This window comes from Prionailurus viverrinus, chromosome A1 (assembly GCF_022837055.1).
Source record: "Prionailurus viverrinus isolate Anna chromosome A1, UM_Priviv_1.0, whole genome shotgun sequence".
NCBI classification, from domain to species: domain Eukaryota; kingdom Metazoa; phylum Chordata; class Mammalia; order Carnivora; family Felidae; genus Prionailurus; species Prionailurus viverrinus.
The window spans coordinates 97,289,340-97,303,894 of NC_062561.1; positions in this window are offsets into that span (position 1 = coordinate 97,289,340).

The window sequence follows — 14,555 nt, forward strand, 5'->3', positions numbered from 1 at the left end:
AAATACTTCATTACATAAAATGTAACAGAAGTGAAGAAGGTTATCGATTGGAAAATGGAATAAAATCCTACAATTCTTTCTTTTTCGTAAGGAATTCAACTTGGGGGTGAGCTTCACTTTCCGCTCTTCCAGGGTCGAAGTGCAGTTAATTCTGTTACAGAATGTTAAAAAAATAAATGAGTGAATGAATGAACGGCATTGTGGGTTTATTCACTTTTTCCATACTCGAATTATTTTCTACCTTCATAGTCACTCTGGGAAATTGGAGCTCCAAGTTTCAAAGTGACTGTACCCACATACACAGATCAAGAGACTGAGGTAAGTCTTGGATACTGAAACTAAACATGGGGGCCACATATATTTAGGACAAGGAGGGGGCACCCTGGCTTACTTTATACTCTGGCTGGACACTTGAGATCATAATGGAAGTAAAAAATATTAATAAGATTTGAACGCACTGTTCTCCCTGCCCATGCAGTCAGGAGCAGGCCGCAGAAAGAAACTGGAAAGCACTAGGCAATTCAAACTGCAGGAAGATAAATAGGAGAGATTTTTTTGTTTTGTTTTGTTTTGTAAAGGCACTCAAACCCTGACAAAAAAAAAAAGCAAGTAGGTTTTTGAAAGCTTTTGCTATGCCAAGGAAAACCTAATACATCACTATAACTATGAGCAGATAGCAGGAGAGAAGAGAAGGGGTCACCACTATCTATCACCCTTTAGACAAACACGTCCAAGTTGCTACAGGTAGTGGAGTACATAACATTACGTCTCAGGCTTCCTGAAACACTGCTGCTCCCCACTTAAAGTAAAAACTGGAGGTTTTTTATTATTCCCACTCCTTATCCCGCCACCTACCTGTCTTCACGTTTTTTAGCCTGGGGAAAAGAACATCATGTTATTTTTTAAGCCGTGAACAAGGAAAACGCTTCGTTTTTAATTTTCTACAGACTAAAAGATTTTTTTTTATGTTTATTTACTTTTGAGAGAGAGAGAGAGAGACAGGGACAGAGACAGAGAGAGTGCAAGCAGGGGAGGAGAGAGTGAGGGGACAGATAATCCAAAGCAGGCCCTGTGCTGACAGCAGAGAGCCCAATGAGGGTTTTGAACTCATGAACTGTGAGATTATGACCTGAGCCGAAGTTGGCCCCTTGGCCACTTATGGACTAAGCAACCCAGGTGCCCCTACAGACCAAAAGACTCTAATGGGCTAGTGAAAACCTTGCATTCTTTGGCTTGTGAAGAATCTGATCACATTGTTCCTCCAAAGGCATATGTAAATCTTTATCTATATGTAGAACCATAACGAATGGTAACAGGCTTACTCTCAGACTTTCATTTGGTAAACATGGCTCAGGGCACGTATCTGGTATAAATCCTATTAGATAATCTTTATTAGTAATGACAACTATTACATAGTAATCAGCTAATTAGAAAACAGAGTTTCAGGTTTACTGATCGATACTGTAAAAATATTTATGGCAATAATTACTTGAGAACAGAATCTATATACAGACACAATGCTTCTGTGTGTATTTCATTTAGTATTACTATTTCAAATAGTAATACACTTACTATTATTATTCAAGAACCATCTCTCCCTGGAAGACAAAATTACAAATAACTTTATTGTTGGTTTCAGGAACTTTCTGAAAATCTATTTACCTAACCTATTCAACTAGATTCCATGCGAGTAATCACCTCTTTGTAGAATAGAATGGTTGGATGGGCTTTTCCAAGGACTGTTTAATTCTCAACGTGTTTTTTTAAAACTTTCTCCTGGCTGTGTCCACCAATTCTGAACTGTTCCATGTCAAAATGTGTACAAATAAGTCAGTCAAAGACAGATATCATATGATTTCACTCATATGTGGAATTTGAGAAAATCAACAGATGAACATACAGGAAGGTAAGGCAAAATAAGATAAAAACAGTGGGAGGCAAACCATAAGAGTCTCTTAAATACAGAGAACAAACTGAGGGTTGCTGGAGAGGGTGGATGGGTGGTGGGGGAGGGGGTTAAGTGGGTGACGAGTATTAAGGAGGGCACTTTTCACGATGAGCACTGGGTGTCAAATTTAAGACATGAATCACTGGGTCCTACTCCCGAAGCCAAGACTACACCGTATGTTAACTAGAAAATAAGTGTTTTTTAAAAAGGTGCACAATCCTCATCAGGTTTTATCCATTCTAAGCCATGTGAAACACCTGTCTTAAACCACCTATAAACATTATCTCTATATTAGTCAGGACCCCTGCTGCATTCTAGGCATTACTAATCACTTTGCAGGGTGGTGATCTTCTTGTTTGAAGAACAGGCTATTCTGGGGTCCTGTTTGGGGACTTAACAGAACAGGAGCTACTAACTATAGGCAGAAGGTAAATAATCCATTTTCCAAACATATTTAAATACTAAAATTAAGACAATCGAATCATAATTCCATACCTCTTATGTCAAGCGCGTTCTGGTTCCCATCCAAGTTAAATTTTAGTTGACAATTGGGGGCAGGGGAATCAATCTAGTTTTGTGTTCTAATTGCATTGTTTCTTTTCTCAACAGTTTATGGTTAATTTAAATAACTCATTTGTGCCTGATTAAAAAGGATTCAGTTAATTAATATGGACAAGTCTGTTGATGTCTATAGAAATACCACTAAATTTTTTAAGTTAACATAAATTCACAGTTGTCGTTGGGGTAGAATAAATATACTAGAAGAACATTACTAAAGTGAAGATTTTAACACTGAATATAGCTAAGCATTTATTTTAACCGTCATTTGTTCTTGGTGGAGTTTGAAAAATATCTAAGTGAATAACTTAAAAGATACTATTGTCATTATATATGTCTTTTTAAAATTAGTGTAACATTAGGATATGATCCTGATGATTTTCCCAGTTTATCCAGCATCAGTCAGAGAAGAGTAACTGATTTTTTAAAACTCTTTTTTCCCAGAGCACTTATTCCAAAGTCAGTTTGGGTTCGGCTGAGAATATAAGTCTTTTCTGTTTCCCATTTCCAAATGATTCCCTATTTAGTTATTGGGTTTGTGTGTGTGTGTGTGCGTGTGTGTGTGTGTGTGTGTGTGTGTGTGTGTGTGTTTGTTTTTGTTTTTCCTACTAAAGGAAAATCCCAGAGGGGAGTTGGCAGATGGTCGCTGGAATTGAGTCGATTTAAAATTTTTATATATTGCAAAAGAGGCAATGATCCAATATACCAAAGGAGAAGAATAACCTAATATGACTGACCAAATATTCCTGCTTGTTTTAAAATATTATCCTGCAGTACCAGATCATCTATGCCATTTTGCCAGACAGAAAATGGTCAACAGAGCCAGATAAAGGAGGAAAACCATTCTATTTCATTATTTTACAAGTCAGGTCCAAATAAGGAACAGGATATAAGAAGAGGAGAAAGAAATCACATTTGGAAACGTATTTTAGCTTTTTGTATCATAGTTGACAAACAATATTCGTTTCAGGTGTACAACTGAGTGATTTGACATCTATCTACATTGTGAAATGATCACCATGGTAAGTCGTCTTGCCATTTGTCACCATACACAGTTATTGTAATATTATTGACTGTATCACCTATGCTGTATTTTCTCTCCCTGTGACTTATTCCTTTTATAACTGAAAGTTGGCACCTCTCAATCCCCTTTACCTCTTTCACCCACCCACCCCCTCCTCTCTTCTGGCAACCACCAGTTTATTCTCTGTATGTTTGAGTTTCTCTTTTCTTTGCTCACTTGTTTTGTTGTTGAAATTCCACATGTAAGGGAAATCATACAGTATTCGTCTTTCTCTTGCTGACATATTGCACTTGGTCCGATACCCTGAAGATCCATCCTAGACAGCATCTGCTGTCACAATGACAAGATTTCCTTCTTTTTATGGCTAAGTAATATTTTATTGCATATATATGTGTGTATACTCATATATATGCAATGATATATCATGATATATGCATCATATATATATATGCAATGATATATATGCAATAACATATATATATATATATATATATACACACATATATGACACTTAGAAAGCAACCTAAGTATCCATTAATAGATGAATGGATAAAGGAGATGTGATATATGTATATATGCCAGGATATCACATTTCCTTTATCCATTCACGTACTAATGGATACTTAGGTTGCTTCTCTATCTTGGCTATTGTAAATGGGCTGCATATGAATGCATATTTTACCTCTGTGTACAAAATTAAAGTGATAAAAAAACATCTTTTTTTGATGTAGTGTATGCAGTAGGTATTTAATGTAGTTTTATTTTTTATCGAATCTCAAGACAGTGATTTTTCCACTAGACCACATAAGAGAGGCTCTTGTCTTGCTATCCTTCACATAGCCGGGCACAAAACAGGCAATAAATCAATGTTTCCAAAGAAATATTTTGTTAATTAGCATTTAGCTTTGTTATACTCTGGTCCTATAGTTTATATTACCAAGGAAAATCATGATTCTTACCACTCGAAATGTACCAAAAATGTTCCCATGTATCTAAGCTCAGGTAGTCCTAACTATTTCATATGATAGCAAAAGGACTATACTAGAAGCTGACAAACTTAAGTTTTTGTCACTATTAACTAGTTCTCTTAAGTAAGGCTTACCTCTCTAGGACTCAGTTTTCTTTCTTGTCAAGTGAGATTGCATGAGAGGTCATGATTCAGCATGCACTTTCTGCAAAGGGGACTGGCTCCTCAAATCCAGGGCAAATTTTTGTCAGAGTCAAGTGCTATCAGAAGTGACAGTTTGATGTTGGTGTTGTTATTGGTAACCCAAGTGATTTTAAGTACGTTTATTTTAGATAAGATTCTCAAGACTCTTCTAGCAACCAAATGTAATATATAGGGCTTATTTTCTGTAGGAAAAAACATCTGTGTTCAAAATTACAACCTAAAATCTATAACACAACATTCCATTATTCACAATTATATATATTGGTATATAGTTCAAATATATAGCTAAACAAGTTAAAAAATGATAAAATCATTTCCTAAACATAAAACTAAATAATGTGACCCAATAAATTAAACTTTCATCCTATTTGATGGACACTACTTAAGAGACTTTTTTTAAAGGAATTATTATTTTGGCATTGTAGAGGTGTAATGCAGACTAAATCTACATAATTTAATACATATTCAGTTAGTGTTTTGACTATGTGATAAGATAAAGTGGAAAAAATTAATCATTGTACTCTTATGAGCTTTTTATTTGACCTAAGAAACCATCACTCTTGACTCCAGAATACTGTAATCAATAAGAAAATGTGTACTTCTATTTAACCATTCATTCTTAAAGTATTTTCTTGAGTTAGGATTTTAGGTTGAAATGTATATTTTTAAAAACTAAGGTCCTGAATTTATTAATGTGTGTATTTCACAACAAGGAACTAATCTGTGGTCTAACAGTTTAAAATAAAAAATAAAACATCCATTTTTCTTTTAGTAAATACACTTTCAAAACTGAAATGTGACACCAATCTGAGTTTTAGGACTCCATACATTCTACTTAATTCAAAAGATATTGAGTACCCATACAGGGTAGGTACCAATGTGGTTCATATCAAAAGAATGTATTTTGCCTGAATTGCTTAGCAACTTACTGCTAAGAACATAGGATGTGTAGAAATTACAGTGAGCTTTCATTCATTGCACTGACTTGGAGTACAGAAGGAAAGACCTAGAGATAGGCTCAGCTGATTTTAAACTAAAAACTAACTAGGGCACCTGGCTGGCTCAGTAGGTTAAGCATCCAACTCTTGACTTCACCTCAGGTCATGATCTCATAGTTCATGGGTGGAGCCTCCCCACCCCCCGACCTCCACTGGGGGCTCTGTGCTGACAGCATGGAGGCTTCTTGAGATTCTGTCACTTACCTCTCCCCTTCCTGCTCCCCCACTTACGCACTCATTCTCTTTCAAAATAAATAAACTTTAAAATTAAAACATTTCAGGGAACTTTTTTCGGAAGCACTAAGCATCCTGTTCCTCTTGTTTCAAACCTCACAGGGCTCATGGTTGTTCATTAATGTTGGGATCCTGTTTCAGTGTTTTCCACAGCACAAATCTACTCTAATACCAAAAGGCCTGTTTTAAGTTGACCTAAAACTATTTGTTTGCAAACATACCACCAGATGCCACCCTCATTTTTACCCCCTTTCTTCTCCCTTTCATTTTTTCTGAATGAAACGTGACTTCTGTGTTAGATTCAGATTGGCACAGATGCTAGGAGGAATGAAGTTTAAGTAGCTTATAAATTTGAATTTAGTATCCATTAAGTTTATTGAAATAAGAACATTCCAGTGATGCCATTTTGTTTGTTTTCAAATCATGTTTTGACAGTGATGAGTAATGTCCCAATGAGAAAGCAATCAATTTAAGTCCTTTTGAAGGTTTTTGTTGTTGTTGTTTAATTTCTTTTCAGTTAAGATTGTTCACACTTGGTTTACTTGAGGACACACGATCAGTTTACCTCAAAGTTTGAGGCCTGCAGGGAATTTACTGTTACTTTAGTACACCATTTTCTTTTGACCATTCATCACTTTTCTGTTGCTTCATATAGAAAAGTTACAAGTCTGCCCCATCTTCCACTGTGTTGAACACAGATTGACGTTGGAATGTCAAGTAAAGGGTTGAAGAATATCAACATGGACAGCTACTCAGTGGAAGCAGAAAAAAAAAATACTCATGACATCTAAAGTCCTCCAAGTGTTCAGAAATCAAGCAATCAATTTGCAAAAACAGGTTGGCAATTTTGATGCATTCATAATATTAGATTAAATTTAACTTTATTGGCTTCTTGTTTAATATTTAGTTGCATCTGTGTTTGGGAGCAAGAGACAGCAGGTGTACTGAAAGGCTATTCAATTCCCAAGGAAATAGAGAGGCTCTTATTCCCAGGAAAATGCATGAGCAGCTAAGGGTAATCAATTTTCACATGCCGAGGGCTTTCAAATTCAACCCATCCGACATTCATTGTCACTACCTCCAGCCTCCAACATGAGGGCATTTACTTGGCTTATTTTTATGCCTATTGGTATGTCTTCAGGGAAAGTTTTATTTACACTCAGAAAAGGTTTACATTTTTTGTAAAAGGCAATAGCGTATTTCTCAAGGTAAATCATAATGGATAAGGTTATCAATTGCTGAAGTTGGATGATTCTGGGGATTACTATGGATGACAAAGATCATGATCCAACAGGGTTTGTATCTTATCTATGTCAGATAAATATAACTGAAAGGACTATTATAAAGTCGAATTTTGCTCCAAAGCAGAAATTCAATACTAAAGAACCCAAAGTGTCAGAGTAAGATGGTAGATGAAGGAAGAAAAAAGAGATAACCCCAAGCTCAGTTCACATTAATCAATATATCATTAGTTCCTCTTAACAGAGCTGTCTCCATGCTAGAAATCTCTGTCATGAAAAGGCTCCTCCTTTCTGCAGCTTCAATATATCTCTTGGAATGTGTTCATAAAGAAAGTACACAAGGTAGACATTTTTTTCTTTGCGACTAAAGGGAAGCAAAGGGGTGTCCTTTATAAACTACACTGGGAGCCTTTCTGCAAAACTAAGGTAGCAGATTACCTGGCTGTAGGACCCCTCCTAATGGTCCTCATAAAATACCCATGAATGCAAACAAATACATAATAACTGAGAAAATCCCTGGAAACAGAAATAAGAGTAGATAATTTGTCAAAGTCCCAGGTGGGGGTAGGATGGCAGTTCACACTGAAGGCACCTTCTATGGGGATAGATTTGAAAATCCATTCTTCCATCTAACCCATTCCCCTTGGTCTGACAGGCCCAGATCAAATGAACTCCCCAAGCCCCGTGAAGGCAAGGAAATACAACCCTGATAGCTGAGTTCATGCAAGATCATCGCTGCCCAGTAAGAAGCTGCTATTCCTCAAAATCTAGGCAATTTATCTTCTAAATCAGCCAGATCCTGAGCCATTCCTCCTTCCCTTTGTTCCTCCTACAGTCATTCAGAAACTACAGCTGAACTTTAATACTGGAATAGTATTGGAGCACAGTGTTCTGAATTCATGAATTAAAAGCATACTGCTGGGGGCACCTGGGTGGCTCGGTTGGTTAATCCTCTGATTTAGGCTCAGGTCAAGATCCCTGGGGCTCTGTGCTGACAGCTCAGAACCTGGAGCCTGCTTCAGATTCTTTGTCTCCCTCTCTCTCTGTCCCTCCCCCTCCCCTGCTCACATGCTCATGCCATGCTCTGGCTCTCTCTCTTTCTCTCTCTCAAAAATAAACAACCTTTTTTTTTTCAAAGCATACTGCTAAGGATTGCTTATTTAGACCAGCGCTTCTCAAGTTATCCTGTGTGAAAAATCACTGTATTCATTTTGTTAAAATTTCCAATCTGTGGCAGAATGATACTTAAGAAAATGAAAATAAAAGTGAATTACTTAGCAAATTAAAGTAACCATCCATCATACAAAATTTAAGGACAATATTTTTTTCAACAATTAGACTCAACAGCCATGAAATTACCCTAACTGTGATTTTTTTAAAGCAAGTTTCAAAAGCCTTACTTTCAATTACCTTAATTATCTGTTGTGGACCTGTAGCCAACATTTTGCATACTGGCAATATTCTGTGAACCACACCTGCAGTAGTGTGGGGTTCGATAACTCAATACTCAACACAGAGAAGTCCATGTTAGCCCAGTGTTTTATAATGAAATGATGCCTTTGCAGCTTCTTCAAGCACAATTTAGCCATCTTCCTCTTCTTTAAGTTTAGATCTTAATGGAAAGGAGCTAAAGACATTCCATCCTGCCATTCTTTGGGGAAGCACTGGAAATAGATTTCTTATGGAGTCTAAAAGAAATACTAAAACAAAAAGAAAACAAGACATCTCTCCCTATCTTTAACAAAGTTCTATCTCTGCAGATAATTAACAAGAAATAGGATTTCAGAAGTGCACCCAGAAAGAGACAAATAACACAAATAGTTTTGGAATCAAGAACCATGGGACATAAGAAAAGAACATGTTCAGGTGAAGACTGAAACTCAATGATTTAACGTAATAGAAGAAGAGTGAAATCTTCAATAAATTTAGAATCCATTAAAATTAGTAAAAAGAATATACACTAAAATCAATCCTATCAGTGGTGCTAAGGATAAACATGAATGCTATCCTATGGAAATAAGTGAAAAATGAGGGAATATGAAAGACCAAGTAGACAAGAAATACAGGCTCAGTCTAGGATTTCCAGATTTTCCTAAGGAAACAATAAAACAGAAGCTTATAGATCCAAAGGGCTCAATAAATTTCAGGATACCTTCAGTGTAGGTAGTCAATAAATATTGGATACATGGGTTGATGATTGGCAGGAGAAAGACAATTATACCAGTGACTTAGTTTAATCAAGTTCTCACAGCTATTTAGCTAACTCTCTAGAAACACTTTGTATTGAACTATAACAGAAGCAAAGAATGTAGCAATAGACTTGATGTACACCCTACTCCCTCACCATGAGTCAGTGGGGGAGGGAGGGTAGGCTTAGGAAAAGAAATTTGTAAACATACACAGGCTCAACAGAATGGCCCTCATGTAATATCAAAGTACAAAGTGTCCAAGGAGCTGTGCCATTTTGGTTTGCTTAACCTTTTTGTTATTCCCAGTGGTTGTAGTCAATGTATGGAGTCACTAGAAAAGCTCCAAAATTTAAGTAGCAGCTCAGGAGCAACCATGTGGGCATTTTTAGATTAATTCATAGTAATCCATGGAGGAAGGACTAATGGAGTGAGGGGAGGGGGCACATTCTTTACTTCTCCCAGAGCTATACTTTGGTAGTGCCACTAGCATGATGACAGAGAGACGAGCTATAACACATCCCCATTCGTCCCTATGGGACACCCTTCGTATCATTTCCACATTTAGCCCTCACCTTTTTTCCCAACTCTGGCATGGCTCTTATTTTTTACTATGCATTGTTTATCTGAACACTATCCCACTGAGCTATACTTCAAAGCATGTGTATTTCCAATGGCATTCGCTCAGTATGGCACATTCCTCTAAGTAATTCTTTTGATAAAAAGTACCAAAAAAAAAAAAAAAGAAAGAAAAAAAAAAACACAAGGTTTTGCTTATAGGAATTATTACATGTTTTGTTTTCCTTGGGAAACTTGTGTATGTTTGTGTCTGTCTGGGCTGGAGGTGTGGGTAATACTGAACTGCCCACAGAATATGGTGCTGCTTCCTTGGAACCAATCACAAGCACAGTCAAGAAAGCATGAATAAGGGTAAACATGTGGCCTGAAATTGGCTTTTTTCTTGTGTGAAGGTAAGTGACCCATGACTTTGACTTCAGCACTACTGTTCTTGGCTCCAAAGAGCTTGCATTATGGGTATATTAAAGGAGAGAGATGAGAAGAGACAGTCTAAATGGAAAGAAGAAATTCTGTAGGAAGAAAGCATTTATTAAAAGTACAGAATTTAGGGGTGCCTGGGTGGCTCAGTCGATTAAGTGTCTAACTCTTGGTTTTGGCACAGTTCATGATCTTATGGTTCGTGAGTTTGAGCCCCATGTCAGGCTCTCTCTCCCTCTCTCTCTTCCTCTCTCCCTGTCACCCCCCAAAATAAATAAACTTTTTTAAAAAGTACAAACTTAAGATGTAACAACAACAACAACAAAAAAAAACAAACAAGTAGTCCAGCTAGATTTCATTACTGGACACAAAACAAAATCAACAATACAAAAAGGCACTGAGATGGAGCATACTGCACAGGCCATACTGAATGTCAGACCTAGAAGTATGATGGAGAGTCAATCAATGTTTCTGAGCAAACTATTAGCAGACCGAAGTGAATTTAACGGAAGAAATTTCTAGAAATGATTCCTAGAAATGTATGACTCTTCATATAAGACTATGAGCATTAAAAAAAAATAAAAGTTATGGGGCACCTGGGTAGCTCAGTCAGTTAAGTGTCTGACTTCGGCTCAGGTCATTATCTCAAAATTTTTGGGTTCGAGCCCCGTGTCCGGCTCTGTGCTGACAGCTCAGAGCCTGGAGCCTGCTTTTGATTCTGTGTCCCTCTTTCTCTGCCCCTCCCCCGCTCACGCTCTGTCTCTGTCTCTCAAAAATACATAAATGTAAAAAAAAATTTTAAAAAAAGTAGTTAATACTCAAAAGGATTTTTACAGTGTGAGAATAATGAAATGAGATCCCTAAGAAAATAAATTTAGCTATTGGGGTCTACATGCCAAATGTGACTGAAGGTCAAAACTCAAATATCTCATAAAAATGAAACTACAAAAGTCTCAAAGACAAATAATAATATAGCCAGATCAAAGCACTCTTTCGGCAGAAAAAAAAAAATGCAAGACAAAAATAAGTAAGAGACGAGCTAAAAGTGAGCCAAGACAGATCTAGGCAAATGCAATAATTTACCCATCTGACCAAGAGGGCTAGGAGAAAACAGAAAGCTTAAAGTCCATGAAAACAGGGTCTTCGTATTGGTCATATAACTGCAATTAATCAAATCATATTAGATTAAGAGCAAGGGAAAATGTTTGAGGCCCAGTACCTAAAGTTTTCTAGTGTCTAGAGGAAAAGAAAGTTAACATCATCAATAAACAATTAAGTTACAATATATTTTTAAAAATTTTTGATCAACTCAGAATGGATAAAGCACAAAGTGAAAATCTCAAACTCATTCATGCTTTAAGCCAAAACTGACTTTAGAGACCTTTCAAAAGTCCTTTCAACTATAAGAACCACTCAGTGTTATCTAGTTATATTATAGGTAGGCATCCCACAGACTACACCTGGAAAAGGAGAGAGAATTTGACCCCTAGCAATGACACAATCAGACTCAAAAGAGAAGAACCACATTAAGTTGCACGAAGCCCTTTAGCTGTTAAAATGAATAGCAGAAAGTATCTGAGTATACTACCTGTCCAATCATTGTTCAGCAGAGCCAAGCTTTCCTGCCATTTTTGCTACCACTTTTAAGCATGTTAAATACACAATAGAGCCCAACAATTTAACACCCCAAATGACAGGAAAAAACGTTTGACCAATAAAATCAAATTAAGACCATTTCTTTGTGATCTAACCAACATCTTAGGATGGTCTCATAAACAAGCCATCTAAATAAGGTTTTGTTAAGATTCTTTCATTATACAACAAAAACAATTGAATATTATATTGAGGAAAAAAGCATGAAAATTAACCATTTGCATCTTCAGTCTGAAACCAAGAAATAAATACAAGCAGCAGTGTATAAAAGTTAGAAAAGGAGACATAAGGAGGGCCAACGTTAAAATGTCAGGAATTTAATACAACCTAGTCTAAAATTTAAGAGTACCTGAATTGATAACGAGATACATGAGAGATGAAGACAGTGAGGGGAAGATATTAATGATCATGAATTCAAATACAGAAAGAGGAGGTTTTAAAGGGTAATCATATTTAAATAGCTGTCTTTTCATTGCCCTTTCTCCTCAACTCTGACCTCTAATCCATTCACTGTGAAAAACTAAATGACTCCATGATGAAGCCAGAAGACTAATCTTCAGGAGAAAGCAGATTTCAGGGACTACAATGTTGTTCAGAGTGAGATTCAGCTGCAGGGATCAAGTTTGAAAGTAGCATTGGGTCGCCTGGGTGACTCAGTCGGTGGAGGGTCCATCTTACTTCAGCTCAGGTCATGATCTCACAGTTCGTGAGTTTGAGCCCCACATCGGGCTCACCGCTGTCAGCACAGAGACAGCTTCCTCTCTCCTCCCCTCTCTCTGCCCCTCCCCACTCATGCTTTCTCCAATATGAATAAACATGTTTAAAAAAATCAAAGTATCATTGTTTTCAGTAGAAAAGTAGTCCATAACTATGGGAGGGGAGCCTAGTTAGAGAAAACTTAGATTTACAGAAAAGCAAAAGAAAAATGACATCAAAGGCAGTAGGCAAAAGGAGAAAAATAAATTGAGTGAATAGGGAAGATCCAGATTTGTATGGATAGAAGCTAAAGAGGTAAAAGAAAAAATAATCTGAAATTAATAACCCTCAAGAAATGCCAGTGTATTTAAACATTTACAAGCATTTTCACATCAAGACTCAGAAGAAGGTTCATAAATCATCATGTCACACTAAAGGCAACAATACATATGAGGGGGAAAAAAAGAAAGACCTAGTGGGTGTTGAAATCAATACCATGTACCCAGTCTTGCAGTATACTGATGTTAAAAAATGAATTGTAAGCCCCTGAGAAAAAATATGTCTTTTTATATTTTAATAATTAGCTTTCATACTGTCCCGCAAAAGATACATTTCTGAAAAAGCTGAAATGTAACTAGGCAACATTTTATTATGGACAAGGCAAAATGAAATTATTTGATGAAATTAGACTCTGTATATAAACGGAAGAGTTCAAACACATTCATGTTCTCATGCTCAGAGCCACACTTCAAATAGTGGCAGGTTTAGTATTTCATGCATTTAAATATCAAGATAAATTTTATCATTTCCTAGAAAAGCATCAAGTGTTAGCAGTTCTAGAGTAAGATTTTCTTTTCCTTAAGTAAATTAATGAACATTGTTTAGTTCTCCTCACAGCTTAATTTTGTAAACTCTTTTTTTAATTTTTTTAAACATTTACTTTAGAGACAGAGAGACAGAGCACAAGCAGGGGGAGGGGCAGAGAGAGCTAGAGACAGAATCTGAAGCAGGCTGCAGGCTCTGAGCTGTCAGCACAGAGCCCAATGCAGGGCCCTAACCCACAAACCATGAGATCATGACCTAAGCCAAAGTCTGACACTTAACCAACTGAACCACCCAGGTGCCCCAATTTTTTAAACTCTCCAATGAATGATTAAATAACCCAAGGATTTGAAATTAGAGATTGTCCACAAACTATACCAAGAAACAAGAGTAAACTGAGGATATGGGGCAATCGATGTTAGCTGAAATTCACACAGAAAGAAAAATGTCCAAATCACAGAAACTTTTATAAGCCCCTAAATTTCCATTTTTTGAGTTATGATTCCACAGGGCCCCTGATTTAATATTTGGATTAATGATTTTGGCACAGGTCTCCCCGGAAAAGAACTGTTTCTGGTGAAATCACTTTGGGCTGTCTGTTTTTTCAAATAGTAATGGATAAATGAACGGGATGACCATTTCGTCCAGAGTCTGGGGCAAAACAGTCAAATGAACTGATAAAGAAACAAAGCAATAAGGATAGAGGAAAAGAAGAAGGAGGAGGAGGAGGAGGAGGAGGGAAGAAGAGGAGGGAGGAGGAGGAGAGAAGAGGAGGGAGGAGGAGGAGGGAGGAGGAGAAGGGAGGGAGAGAGAGGAGGAGGGAGGAGGAGGAGGGGGGAGAAGGGAGGGGGGCGAGAGGAGGAGGGAAGAGGGGGGAAAGGAGGAGGAGGGGGGAAAGGAGGAGGAGGGGGGAAAGGAGGAGGAGGGGGGAAAGGAGGAGGAGGGGGGAGGGGAAGGAGGAGGAGGGGGGAGGGGAAGGAGGAGGAGGAGGAGGAGGAGGAGGAAAGGGATCCAAAAGCAGACTAGTC